This window comes from Canis lupus, chromosome 4 (genome assembly GCF_048164855.1).
Source record: "Canis lupus baileyi chromosome 4, mCanLup2.hap1, whole genome shotgun sequence".
NCBI lineage: Eukaryota > Metazoa > Chordata > Mammalia > Carnivora > Canidae > Canis > Canis lupus.
In genome coordinates this window covers 76236318-76250561 of record NC_132841.1, presented here as the reverse complement: position 1 = coordinate 76250561, position 14244 = coordinate 76236318, and the positions used below count along the sequence as shown (strand labels likewise).

The 14244-nt window shown below is 49.5% G+C and overlaps 1 protein-coding gene and 1 long non-coding RNA gene across 4 annotated transcripts in view; both read left to right on the top strand.

The window, feature by feature from the left end:
- LOC140632700 (uncharacterized) overlaps positions 1–3686 on the top strand; it is a 43167-nt gene extending 39481 nt beyond the window's left edge. Inside the window, exons 2-3 of the long non-coding RNA XR_012030346.1 lie at positions 1000–3390; positions 3479–3686. This is a non-coding gene — a long non-coding RNA (uncharacterized lncRNA). The remainder of the gene's footprint in view (positions 1–999; positions 3391–3478) is intronic.
- PDZD2 (PDZ domain containing 2) overlaps positions 1–14244 on the top strand; it is a 358704-nt gene that overhangs the window by 210709 nt on the left and 133751 nt on the right. The window contains exon 1 of one of the 3 annotated variants that reach the window (XM_072824998.1): positions 11879–12093. The exons of the other annotated variants lie outside the window; for them this stretch is intronic. The gene's annotated coding sequence lies outside the window, so the exon portion shown is untranslated. Of the gene's footprint in view, positions 1–11878; positions 12094–14244 lie in introns of those variants that run through there. 3 annotated transcript variants of the gene reach the window in all.

The following is a 14244-nucleotide window of genomic DNA, read 5'->3' as shown; positions in this document are numbered from 1 at the left end:
GAGCTAGGTGTGGCATCGTTGTGCTTTCTGATACCTTCTGATGTCCTAATTCAGGTGCACCTATTTTTAGACCGGGCTTGCCCTGATTTGAGTGTGACTTCTGCAAGGCTGTGGCCTCCTACATGTGTTCAGATGTTTTCTTCAAGGATCTCTGGGTGTTCACTGATTCCCACTCTCGGAAGGCCTTGTGATCTGCAAAGTGCTGCAAGTGCAGAAACAAGTTGCCTCGCTGTCCTTGGGCAGGAATGTCTCGTTTGGCTAGAGGGAAGATGCAGGGTCCAGGTGCCTGAGGAAGGGAGGAAGCCCCAGGATTGATGGGGCAGGTTCCTTGAGTGTGAAATAGGACAGAAGGGTGGGCCTCCCACCAAAACCTGTCAGTATTTACTGAAGCTCCTCGTGCTCATTGTCACCATGGTAGGTACAGCTTGTGTGTAACCATTTATAAACTCAGCAGTATTTGCAAACTTGAGAAGCCTGTAGCGGGGAGGCATAGGTTGATGAAAACAGTCACCACCATTTGAGGACAAGAAAGAACAGAGGAGTTCTCTGAAATGGTTTCCCAAGAGCTCAGAGCGGAGATGCCCTTGAGGCTGAAGGGAGTCCCTTGGGGAAGGGAGAGGCGATGAGCTGGGTAAAAGGTTATTGGTACCATTCAGTTGCAAGTGTCAACCCCCCACAGGTAACACGGAACCAGGTAGGGGCAGTACACAGAGTTACTGGGATTGAGAAGTTAAGTCAGAGAAAGAACCATCTGGAAATCATTTGTGGACACCATTCTGGATATTTCAGAATTCTCCCCAGGGCTATATTATAAGGAAGTCTATGGAGAGGACAAAGAAAGACACCCATGGCTCTCCTGGGGGGGGGTCCCAGGGGCTCTCAGAGAGGACATTTCTTCTCAAGTAGTGGAGCTCATCCAGTACAGGCTTCCCCTTTAAGCTTTAAAGTAATTTTAGCCATTATACTTCTTCTTTCTTCCATTTGTTCATCAATAAAAAGAAGAAGAAGGAAAAGGGGAAGGGAAAGAGGAAGAGGAAGAAGAAGAGGACCTGGCTCTCATGCCTATCCGGACAGGAAATAATTTGGAAAATAAGATAGATGACACTCTTGGCTCTCCTGAGAAGGAAGGTGCTGTGCCCTTCCGAGTGGAAGCCCCGATCTTGTCGATGACACGAGCGGTTACCCAGAAGGATGGCCAAGATGTTTTTCAGTAGAACTCCATGTGGATGTTCTGTGTGGCTTTTCGGGGAAAACCCTGGGCAGCGTGTGGTTCCCTCTTGGCTCCTCTTGTCAAGGAACGGGTGGCTTGATGGGGGCTGCAGCCCCTCTGGGGAGCCCTCAGCACGAGCTCCTGGATCTTTTGCCACTGCCCTCCCCACTTTCCCCTTTGTCACTTTCAATTAAGCCAGAAATGTTTGGAACCGGGACAAGCCACGTATAATTTGGTTAGTGATCTAAGTAAGTCAAGACGACAGAGGAAACGTAAATGTAAAGAAACAGGGGTGGGGTGAGTAGGTCTCCTACACCAGTGGCTATAGCCAGGGTTTGCTGAGTGCCCCTCCGTGGGCAGCACTGAGATGCCCTCTGATATCACCATGTCTCTCTCTCTCTCTCTTTCTCTCTCTTTCCAGAAACCCTGAAAATGTGCATTTTCAGATGAGGAAGGCGAGGCACCCAGGTGTTTGGTTATTGCTCACCTAGGGAGTATGCGGAGAATGCTCTTGACCCCTGGAGGTCTAACTGAGGCTCACCCCCTTTTCACAAGATGTGCTGTCCCCCTAAGAGGCTCTGTGACAAATGGGACACATTGCAAAAACAGGGCCGAAGAGTAGACAACAGAGGATTTAAGGCAGTAACAAGCAGACCTGGTTTGGTTGGCAACTCTCCCCTTCTCCGTGAGTTAGAGAAGTTACTTAAACCCGAGCCATAGTCTCAGCTGTCAACCTGGGTGCGCTGGGTGAGGCCTCGGGCCCTGTGGGCTCTCTGGACCCTGTGTACTGTGTCACCGAAGGTTGTAGCTAAAGTAATTTTTCTAGTTCTTGAGCCTAGTTTATTTTCTTTGAGAGTCTCATATTCTAGCTTATTAGAATCTGAAGTTCCCTTTTTTTATTTTTATTTTTTTTTAAGATTTTATTTATTTATTCATGAGAGAGAGAGACAGAGAGGCAGAGACACAGGCAGAGGGAGAAACAGGCTCCATGCAGGGAGCCCAACGTGGGCCTTGATCCTGGGTTGAAGGCAGACGCTCAACCACTGAACCACCCAGGCATCCCTAAAGTCCCCTTTTAAAAATATTTTTATTTATTTATTTGAGAGAGAGAGAGAGAGAGAGCTCATGCACAAGCAGTGGGGAGGGGCAGGGTTAGCGGGAGAAGTAGGTTCCAGGACCCTGGGATCATGACCTGAGCCAAAGGCAGATGCCTAACCTACTGAGCCACCCAGGTGCCCCCTTTTTTTCCTTTTCTTTCTTCTGAAGGCCCTTCTGTGAACTCTTCCTCACCAATCTTAAACATTGCACTTGAATCCATCAGTGCTAGAGCACCACACTCTTCTTGGTTGAGTACAAACCCAAGAGGCTTCGCCCCAGGGCCCACCCTCCTGTGAGGTATGAGGAGTTTTGTGCTCTGGCTGTTGTTCTTGCTGCCAAAGTCCTCATTGTTACAAGGCCCCGAAAGGCACATTCTTGAGTCTTTTGTTTTTAAACTGCTTCAGATAACGTTTAAGACCTGGAAGTCACCATTGCCGGATTCCCATGGGAAATCTCCAATTATTTAGAGAAATTCTTCTTGTGGGAAAAACAGAGGGGGAAACAAATAACTAATTGTTTGGAGGCTCATAGAAAGAAACTGCCACATATGACCCAGCTTCCTCACCACTGCTTCTGAAAACTATAGTTTTGTAAATCAAGCTTCCACCCCACGGAACCATACATGAGTTCCAGAAAAGATTCTTCCCAGTAGAGATGAGAAGTACCTTGAAAATGCAGCTGAGCCCAAACATGTCATTGAGTGTCATGTGGTTTTGATGGATTTCTTCCTCCAAGAGCTTCACCCACCCTTTCCTACTTGAGGAAGAAAGACTCTAATAATTTTTAATCATAATGTAGGCTCAGTAAGCTTAGGGGACTGTATTTTTTTTTAAGAGGAATTAACTTTCAGATCTGAAAATTACAGACTGGGTACAGTAAACCTTGAAAACTCAAAGGTACCACAGGGAACTGCACTGCCACTGGGAAGCTTACAGAAGAGCTGAGGGAGACGGGGCAGGAGGGTGAGGGGGGGTCGGCTAGTTATGGAAACTGCTTTGAAAAACCATGTATCACCAGCCCTTCTGAGATGCACCTGCAGCCCGATCGTGGTGTGGAGAGTGTGCAGTGTCCACTTTGATCAGGTGACCAAAGCGGCGTAGCGTCAGTGGCTTCCTTTGACCACTTAGCATCTTGGCAGGAGTCAGCATTAAGCTCTTTCTCTGGCTGCAGGGGAACAATGCCTAGGACTCTGCCAGCTGCTCTGAGTCTTCTGGGAACTTCTACGCTCTGCCTGTGTTTAGGGAGTAGCCGCCCCACTCGGTGGAGTCGTTGAAGAGTGATGAAACATCCACGTCACCTTCAATTTCTGCAAATTGAGTGATTGGCAACACCTTCACTATCTGCCAATATCAGTGTAGGAAAAATGAAATATAAAAGGTTGGAGATTCCAAACCCTGCCCACTGTTTTTATTTCCTTATGTGGCATTTTGATGGGAGTGTGACTGTGGCCTCTGTCATGATTATCCAGTTCCTATACTCCAAGTGGCGTGGGCAGCTATCTGGTCCCAAACCTGCCTGGCAGCAGTCCTTTCCAGAATGCCTGGTTAACAAGCCTGCCATTTGACATGTTCTGCTCGCTATGCCGGTGTCAAGCCAGGTGAGTCTGGCCAGAACACAGTTGTCTCCAGGTGCAGCATCCATGGGCGTAGCCTACTCACCTTTATCTATGAGGGGGAAAAGTGTGGAATTGTGGGAAATGCCAAGACTAAGAAGCCAACTTTCAGGCCTTCCTTAAGACCCACTTCCTGTGGAGGTGGCTCTTGATGAGCCCCGCCCATCACGACACCTCCCTGTGGAAATCCTGGAGCCCTGGCTGCCTTTATCTGACACTTCTCCTTCAGCACATGTTGCGCTGCAGGGGTGGGAATCATTTTGAATGAACAGGGTCTTGCCTGTCCTGCAAACTCACATAGCACAAGTGCTTACAGGAGACCCTTCTTAATTATTTGTCTGATTCTGGTCTCGAGGGGTAGCTAATCTTGTGGAACCCTTAGGGGAAACATCTGCAGGAATGCGCACAAAAATTGATTTCTTGGAGAGCCCAGGCCCATGAGAGGCATTAGAGAGAAGTCTCAAGCTGAAGGTAGCTGGTGACATTGGCTAAGGAAATTGCTTGTTCCCTGTGCTCAGCCGAGTGAGGGTTATCAACACTCATGGCCTAATCCATGGTGGTGGTGGGGTGGGGAGGGGTGTCCTCAGGTCTGTGGCAGGATTCCCAGGAATGAGTTCAAGTTGTGATGGGGGTAGATTTAGTTTCCAAAACCAAAAATATCTCCATTTCTACAAAAGAAACTACCCCAATTGGAAGGATTGATTGGACTGACAAGCCAAGACAGAAAGTAGGGTCTGAGCATTGCCCTTGTGCCTGAGACCAGTAGACCAGTGGCTAGTGGGTCTAAGCAGTTTGTCCTAGGCTGGGAGCCAAGGAGGTACAAATGCCTTGAACTGAGGGCATGGACCGGTCCAGCTCTTTGCGGGCAGGTGTGCGTCTGGTAGTGTCCAACGTGAAGACTTTCTGCTTCTCTGAAGTTAGGCTTTCCTTGTCCCAAATGATTGGTCCTTTTCTCCATTTTCAGAAGAGACATACTTTTCTTTTTGAACAGACTGACCTAATCCTCATTGATAGGCCCTGATTCTGAAAAGGTGGCCCTAAGAATCATGTGTCATTGTCCAAAGCCCTCAGGTCCTTGGGCCACACTGATGTGTACTTCCTGTTCGGTTACAACCCCTGACCATAGCAGAACTCTTTATTTCCCCCCTCCATCTTTTCCTAAGAGCTCTTTCCTAAAGAAAGCTGGGCCGTTTTAACATACCAACATTCGTGTAGATGTGGAGACAAGCTACGAAGATGGGAAGAATGAGAAGAAATGCATCCCGGCCTCAGAGACAGGGACTGAGTCACGGGGTGCAGGCACTTTCCTGCACACACGTGGAAGTTTAAACCAAAGAGCACCCCCTCCAGAAGGAAGGGCAAGTCCATTGGCCAAGGAGAATGCTTGAGAGTGTTTGAAAAGTCCTCAGCACACCTATTTCCTGCTAACAAGCTATATTATAAAAAGGCGGGGATGGGAACTGTTTGATAAAATGAGATCTGGCCGCACCAGCCAAAGGAAGAGCTGGTATGGGACACTCCTCAAACGTATTCGACCATGGAGCCCTTCTTCGTAGGGCATCTTCTCAAACTGGTATTTCGTAGACTGTATTTGTGGCAAAACCAGAGTAAGGTAATTAGAAATATTACAAAGGAGGAGCCCTTGTGGAAAAAATATTCAAAAGGACAGTGAAACTGTTTTAAGGATCTGACATGAAAGAGAGCTTTGTCCTGTCTTTCCATTTGTTTGCTAGAACTTAGGGGTACGCTGGGCTCTGAAGCAAATAAGAGGGAACTTTCCAGTAACTATTGATCCAGCGCTTCCAGTGGAGCCAGCACCAAAGTGAAGGATCCTCAGCTCTGCTCGAGAGCCCCGTAGCAGCCGAGAGGATTCCGCTCAGGGTTTTGGGGGTGTTGAGTGTGGATGCTCCAGGAAGGAGATGGGCTGCTCCAGTTCTCAGCCGGCCGACGCTCTTGCCTAACCTGCTTCTCTCATTCATCTAGCTTTCTGCACCCTGATGACAGTCACCCTGGCAGCCCCGAGTGGGACCCGTCGTGGTAGTGACCACAGTGTAGGCCGATGCTCTAAGAACCCGAGTCGTTGCAGAGGGTTGTCTCGCCTTGTGGCCTGTTGAGCACTGTCTTTGGCCTCTGCCCTTCAGATGCCAGGAGCAAGGGCTCCCCCTTCCCACGGTGGGGGTACGGGGGGGACCGGGACCTGCCCCCCTTGCAAAACCACTGGTTTAAGTGAAAGGCATGGAGGAGAAAGGGCGGCAGCCAGTGTGTTCCACGATGCGGGCGCTGGGCTGGACCCAGCGTGAAGGTGTCGGGGCTTCGGCCGTGGGCGATGAGGCACGAGGGGAGCCGTGGGGAGTTACCTGGCAGCCCCCCCTCCCCGCTTGCTGGCCGGCGTCTGTGCCCAGGATACCGGACAGACCGACAAGCGGGGAACAGAATAGGTGGGACCTGAGCCCTGCAGGGGCCCGTGCAGGGAGGGGGCGGCGAGAGCCAGCACCACGTGCGAGGGGGACAGGTGGGGGGGGCGGGGGCGGTGCTGGGTGACCCAGGGTGACAGTCATTAAAAGAGGGGGTGCCGGGGGCGGGCCGGGTGGGGGGGGTCCACGCTGGGTTTTACATCAGGGCACGCTGAGTTGAGACGCTACGGGACAGGCGGTGGAGCAGGCGGGAGGCGGACGGACAGACGGACGGACGGGGTCTGGGCCTGAAGCTCTGGAGGAAGACGAGGGGGCGGCGCTGGAGGCAGTTGCCGAGGGAGCCGGGCGTCCCCCAGGCGGGCTGCGCCGCGGCGGAGGCGGGAGAGCCCGGGCGCGGGCCGTGGGCTGCAGGCGCGTCCATCCGCCAGACTTTCGGTGTCAGGGGTCAGATTCAGTTGCAGAACCGACGCAGACCCAGGCCGGTTCTGGGCGCAAGCAGAGCCGCGGCGGGGGAGCTGCGCGGAGGAAGCCCGCCCGCCCGGTGGCTTCCCGGGGTGCTGGGGGGCCTCTGCGCTGGAGGCGAGCTGCGGGGCGGCTGCTGGGCCGCATGTCCAGGCCAGGCTCTCCCTGCGAGCGCAAGGTGGACGGGCGCAAGCTGGCCGTGCCCAAACTGGACGTGCGCAACCTGGACGTGCCCAAACTGGACGTGCCCAAGCTGGATGTGCGCAAGCTGGGCATGCGCAAGCTGGACGTGCCCAAACTGGACGTGCGCAAGCTGGACATGCCCAAGCTACACATGCCCAAGCTGGACGTGCGCAAGCTGGATGGGTGCAAGCTGGACGTGCCCAAGCTGGACATGTGCAAGCTGCACGTGTGCAAGCTGGACGTGCCCAAGCTAGATGTGCCCAAACCAGACGTGCCCAAGCTAGATGTGCCCAAGCTAGATGTGCCCAAGGTAGACGTGCCCAAGCTAGACATCCCCAAGCTAGACATGTCCAAGCTAGACATGTGCAAGCTAGACGTGCCCAAGCTAGACATGTGCAAGCTGGACATGCCCAAAATAGACATGCCCAAGCTGGATGTGTGCAAACTGGACATGCACAAGCCAGGCTTCCCCTACGTGCGCAAGCTGGACGTGCCCAAACTAGACGTGCCCAAGCTAGACGTGCCCAAGCTAGACATGCCCAAGCTAGACATGTGCAAGCTGGACGTGCCCAAAATAGACATGCCCAAGCTAGATGTGTGCAAACTGGACATGCACAAGCCAGGCTTCTCCTACGTGCGCAAGCTGGACGTGCCCAAACTAGACGTGCGCAAGCTAGATGTGCCCAAGCTAGACGTGTACAAGCTGGACATGCGCAAGCTGGACGTGCCCAAGCTAGATGGCTGCCCTCCGTGTAGCATCGTCATCTCCCAGCTCCGAATACAGGAACAGCCTGAGCCCTTGGTTGGTGTTCCTGACTTTCTGGGAGTTACTTTTGACTGGGCGGTGGGGAGACAGAGGAGGAAACTTTAGTGCTGCCTGTTGTTTTAGGGTCATTTATGAGTTTAACCTTAGGGCACGTGGTGGTCTTTTCATGCTGTGACTTTAATAATATGAAGCGTGACAGCCATAGGACTGGCCAAGGGACAGTTGCAAGGAAAGTCCAGGTTCCAGTAGCTTTTTAAGAAATATATTTAATAGCAGATTTATCATTTTAGCTGGTTTTTTAAAAAGAGTTTATTTATTCATGAGAGACACAGAGGCAGAGACACAGGCAGAGGGAGGGAGAAGCAGGCTCCCCTTAAGGAGCCTGATGCAGGACTCGATCCTAGGACCCCATGACCACAACCTGAGCTGAAGGCAGATGCCCAACCACTGAGCCACCCAGGTGTCCCCATTTTAGCTTTTTTTTTTAATTTAAATTCAATTTGCTAACATATAGTATGACACCCAGTGCTCATCCCATCAAGTGCCCTCCTTAGTGCCCATCACCCAGTTACCCCATTCCCCCCAATTTTAGCTATTTTTAAGTATCCCGTTCTGTGGTGTTAGGTATACCCCATTGTTGTGCAACCACCACCACCATCCATCTCCAGAACACCTTGTGCAAAACCGAACCTCTGTCCCCATTAAACACTAACTCCCTGTTCTCCCCTTTCCCAGGCCCTGGCACTCACCATTTTATTTTCTGTCTCTGTGAATCTGACTACTCTTGGGCACCTCACAGATGAGGAAGCATGTCATACTTACCTTTCTGTGACTGGTTTATTCACTTAGCATAATGTCCTCAAGGCTCAGGCTGGTTGTAGCGTGTGTCAGAATTTCCTCCCTTTTTAAGGCTAAATAATAGTCCACATTTGTCTATCCGTTAATTAGTCCGTGAACACCTGGGCTGCTTCCGCCTGTTGGGGGTCGTGGCGTGACCATGGTTGTGCACATAGCATTCGTGTTGCTGCTTTCGATCCTGTGGGCCGAGCACCCGGAGCGTCTATGGCCTTGTGTGGCTCTTAACCTCTTTCTATCAGGGATTGCTAGAATCACATTCTAGCTGCCTGTTCTGATGCTGCCTTTGTTACCTTTTGCTTTTGGTCCTGAGAGAGACTTAGGGTGTAAATGTGGCTGGGCTCTGGGACCAGCTGGGGAGCCGTTCCTGAGCCCCTGCCCATAGTCCTTGGCTCTGAGGACCTGTATCTTGTCCACTTAGTGCCGTCCTAGCATTTGAATGAGGAAGATCCGAGTCCTGATCTGAGTACTTCAACTAATATGCCATAACCTCAGCGAAGAAGTTTCCTCATCTCTCTGAGCCTCTGTTTCAACCTCCTCCTAAAGAGGAGGCAGAGCTAAGTGATTCTAGAACTCCTCCCAGGTCACAGAGGGGGAGGGCATAGCGGTCTCGTAAGCCCAGGGAGCACCTCCCAAGGTGGGTGAGAAGAAAGCAGAGCTCCAGATTCCTACCATGGGCAGTTTGACCCAAATCTTCCCTTTCTCAAACCTTGGATGGTTGCAGGTGTCTAATGGCTTGTGTGCTTGCTGTGTCCTGGTCCATGCTGCGTGGCTAGTTTCATGAGTAAATGTAGCAGCAATTCCCCTTAAAGCAAAATTATATAATATGTATTATCCGCCCTTTGTTGAGAGAATGGGAGAAAGGCGGAATGACTGGTTTCACCATAGCTTTTTGGCGACCTCACAAACTAATACTGGAGAGAATATTCTATAGTCAGGCTTTACCTCTGATTAAGACTGTAGTTGGTCATGGACCAAGAAAATGTTAACCCCCTTTTTTTCCTCACTTCTTAATTTTTTTTTTTTTTTTTTTTTTTGAAGAACAGACCTCTTTCTTCTTAGCTTACATTCAAAACAAGTTAATTGTCCTGGAAATGGAGAGGTGAATCCCAGAAGGGCACCCACATGGTCAACTTTCAGGCCCCTGGATGGCACATGAAAATTTGGACTGGTCTGGGATTCCCTGCTCAGGTTTGGAGACCTGTCAAGTCCCCCTCTGCCCGACCAGTGAAGCACTGTGTATATACCAGTGACTTTGTGTCTTACTTTTATTGGTCTCATCTGTAAAAAGCAGATCACCTGCTGTTTTCAAGGATGTGGTATTAGACTAGATGACTAGAACCCATTTGAAACATGTGAAAATGTATAGCATTTTCTTCTCAGGGGACATTTTAACCACCTAATTAAAGAAAAAACAGACTTTCTTTAAGTCTGGATACTAAGTCATCAGCTTTTTTTTTTTTTAAGATTTTATTTATTCATGAGAGACACACACACACAGAGAGAGAGAGGCAGAGACACAGGCAGAGGGAGAAGCAGGCTCCATGCAGGGAGCCCGATGTGGGACTCGATCCCGGGTCTCCAGGATCATGACCTGGGCTGAAGGTGGTGCTAAACCGCTGAGCTCCCCAGACTGCCCAAGTCATCAGCTTTTTAATATAGAAGAATTAGGGATGCCTGGGTAGCTCAGTGGTTGAGCGTCTGTCTCCAGCTCAGGGCGTGATCCTGGGTCCCGAGATCAAGTCTCGCATCAGGCTCCCTGCAGGGAGCCTGCTTCTCCCTCTGCCTGTGTCTCTGCCTCTCTCTGTGTCTCTGATGAATGAATAAATAAAATATTTAAAAAGAAAAATTATAAAAACAGTATTTTAGGTGAAGAACTTCCCATGGTGATTGGGACTAGCTTTTGACCATACAAGGTTTATAGGGGGAAATCCGTATTGGATAGAACTCTAAAATAAATTAATAGAGTAAAAATAGAATAATAAATTAATAGACAAACTTTGATTCTGAAGCCTAACAGTTTTTACAGCTTTTTCAAAAGTATGACCTGAGAATGACTGCAGATAAGCAGAGGACATTGCTCCTTTTTTGTTCCTGACAAGTGTAGCTGCTAAAAGGCTGTCAGTATTTTAATAACAAGACATCATTCCCATTTTAATAGCTTTATGTAAATTTTAATACCCACTCTGAAGGCCATGGGGTTTTTAGGACCTGTGTCTCTGGTTGATGTACATGAAAGACCCCTTTTGCTCCAGCTGCAAATAAGGTGAATTTTATGCGTAGTGGATGTCACGATCTCTTGTGTTGGTTTAGGGGCACTTATTTTTAAAAATTCTATTTCCTGATAAAAGCTTATCATCTTTGTAGTTGCTGACATTCTAGCTAAGTAAGTATTCTTAGGATCTGGCTCATCATCTCTGTTTTTGCAAGTAGTGGTCTGGGATGGAAGATTGGAAGTGTTATTGGCGTAGGAAAGTTGTAGATTTAGGATTATTATGAAACTGGGCTTTTCTTTCTTTCTTTCTTTCTTTCTTTCTTTCTTTCTTTCTTTTTTTTTTTTTTTACAAATAGTGTTTTACTTACCAATGGGCTTCTTTACAAAATTATTTAAGGTCTCCATTTTTATTCCTGTTTTTTTTTAAAGATTTATTTATTTATTTATTCAGAGAGAGCAAAAGAGAGGCAGAGACACAGGCAGAGAGAGAAGCAGGCTCCATGCAGGGAGCCCGACCCGGGACTCGATCCCGGGACTCCAGGATCACACCCCAGGCTGCCGGTGGCGCTAATCCGCTGCGCCACCGGGGCTGCCCTTATTCCTGTTTAAATACAACAAGAAATCTGGCCCTTTAATACGTGCAAAGTAAAATAGGTCACTAGGTGGTAAGTTTCTCAACTGATCATCCTGGCTTCACATTTTGGGTGTGTTTTTGTTGTCTCGTGCCTGAAATCTTCAGTGCGCTTCAGGTTGTGGTGGCATCTGCATAATGATGCTGTTTTGACTCCATCACTAGGGTGTGGGTCCTTTGTGGATGGAAGTCCAGTCTGCAGACACCTGCGGGAGGAAACCACGGATGACTTCTGCCAGGATCTAATTCTCCCCCGCACTCCTGGCAAATTAAAGTCGTTTCTAACAGCATGGTTCCAGTACACTGGCAGGGCAAGGGTTGGCTCATTCTCTTACAAACACAGTTTAGCTGGATGCACTCATAAATGAAAAATGATCTGAGTGCTGTGGGTGGGGCCCTCGAGCTCAGGAGGTGAAGTGGAGGAGGAGAGAGAAAAATCTGCTCCTAAGCTCAGTAGAGCATGGGGAGCGGGCAGGAAGTCGGAGCACGCACTGGCATGGCTCACATTTTTGTTGATAGCTAATAACCCAGGACTTTAAAGAACTGAATGGAGAAGGGAAATGAAGCACAACAGACTTTGGAGCCTGTCCTGGGCAAGCGGCCGTGAAGCACAGTGGAGCGCGCTCACCTGACCAGCTCAGAAGCAGGTAGGAGGGGAGACCCGAATAGGGGAGAGAATCACAGCTTCTCTCTGAACACAACTTCTATGCTTTTGCTATTTTTTTTTTTAAAGAATATGAGGAATGAGTAGATGATAATGACACAAGAAGCAGACCCAGCCTGGATTGTGCTGATATCTGCCCAAGTGAGGAGTTTTTCTCAGTTACTAGTTTGATGACCAAATGACTGTTACGTTCTAGGGGTTGCTTTAAAAACAATCACACCAAGTCGTGCAGCTCTCAGTTAAAACTGATTTTAAAATTGGCAGATGATAAATGAACTGCAGGCACCGTTTTAGAACAAACACTTTGAGGATAGCCAACCAGAAACTGATTTGCCGGCTTGACCGTTGTTATATTTTCATATTTGAGCGCCAACAAGGTGCTTGCTAATTTTTGCTGGCTTTTGTAAGAAGGGAGGTGGATGTATAACAGCTGTGAAAAAATATCCAGAAATTGTCTGGGATCCAGAGTGAAGCCTGAATGCACTAATGTTTTCTCCATTAAGGCAGGCTTTCTCTGCTCAGCTTCTAAGTCAGGGAATTGGAGAGTAAAGTGTATATAGATCCTGAGCATTTTGACATGGGGGTGGGGGGCGGGGGAGGGGGGAGGGCAGAGGCTGGGAAACTGGCACAGTGACGTCTTCACACTCAGAGGTAGAAAATAAATGGGGAGGGCCAGGGGTCGCCGCCACACACAAAGATAACTTAAAGAGTGATCTGTGATTCCCGCTGTAGCCGTGTCTCAGAGCATCCTTTCCATTGTTGGGGCTTGTGAGGGAAGAGCAGAGCGGAATAAAGACTGTCTCGGGCCTGGGTTTCTAACCCATTGTCAGGCCTTGCTTCTGATAGGCGCCTGGATCATTTGACACGGATTTATTCTCTGCTCCCCCACCCCACCCCCCCGCCATGAAGTGGTCAGAGCAGCGGAATTGAGGCGACATGGGGGAGGTTAGACATGGTGTGGGTGATCAGAGTGACAGGAGCATCAGAATTAGATCGAGGATTTCATATTGCGGTCAAGCAGTCCCGCCTGAGTGCTGGCACTCTTTGGAGTTGAGCCTTTGAGATGCCCTATTAGCCACAGGGGTGCGTCTGAGGAGGAGATGCAAGCGCTGCTCGCCTCCTGCTGGCTGTGTCCTCACGCTGGGGAGGCCACATCTTCAGGCTTTGCATTTTGGGCCTGGAGGCTGGGAGACGACTGTGCTCAGTCAAGGCAGGCCCATACCTTATCTTTTTTCTTTTTCTGCCTGCCTTCCCTGCCTTCCACAGCGACACTGCATGGGGCAAGGGGGTGGAGGGGGAGAGGCCTCTCCTGTCCCCCACCGCCCCCAACTCTTGTTCTTTCTGGCCTGTTCCCCATCATGTGGGTGGGGCCCCTTTATCTCCTTTCCTTTACCTGCTTGTCCCAGGCACTTTTGCAGCGAATTAAGGTGACCCGGGGGACAGACTCCTCTCCAGAGTCCATTCTGGAAGCAGCCAGAGGTCAGCCAACTGTGGCCTATGGGCCAAATCCAGCCTGTCTCAGCCTGTTTTCGAGGGGCTCAGGAGCTTAATGTCTATTTTACATTTTAAAGGGTTGAAGAAACAAACAAGAATCTAGAACGGAGACCGATATGGCCTGCAAAGCCTACGATATTTTGTCTAGGACCTTTCAGAGAAAATTAGTTGCTGACCTCTGATTTTTAACATCGTTCATGACCAGAATGATCAATGGGTTGAACCCAGCTCAAGTTCTCAACAGTTTCAACGAGCTGTTGTTTTGGAAATTGATTTTCATTTCTCAGTCTGTTAAATGACATTATTGCCTTTAAAAAGGGTGGATTCAGAAGCAGGGAAGTTGGAAGATTTCCTGCAGGGTCCAGTCAATGGGAAGGAAGCATCAGATGAGCTGTGCACTACGGTTGGATTTTGCCCCTCTCCCCTTGTTGGTGAACCTGCTGGTGAAGCCATCTATGAGCCCCACCACGTGTTGATGGTGCCCCCCGCCAAAAAGAACCTGATGGGGGAAGGAAACACTCTGCTAACTTACACAAAAATGATTCACTTCCTTGTTTCTCTTCTGTGCTGGCCAAAATTCTACAATCCGAGTTGTTTGGTATTGCCAAATACTTTGGGGGGGGGCGGGAGGAGGATGTTT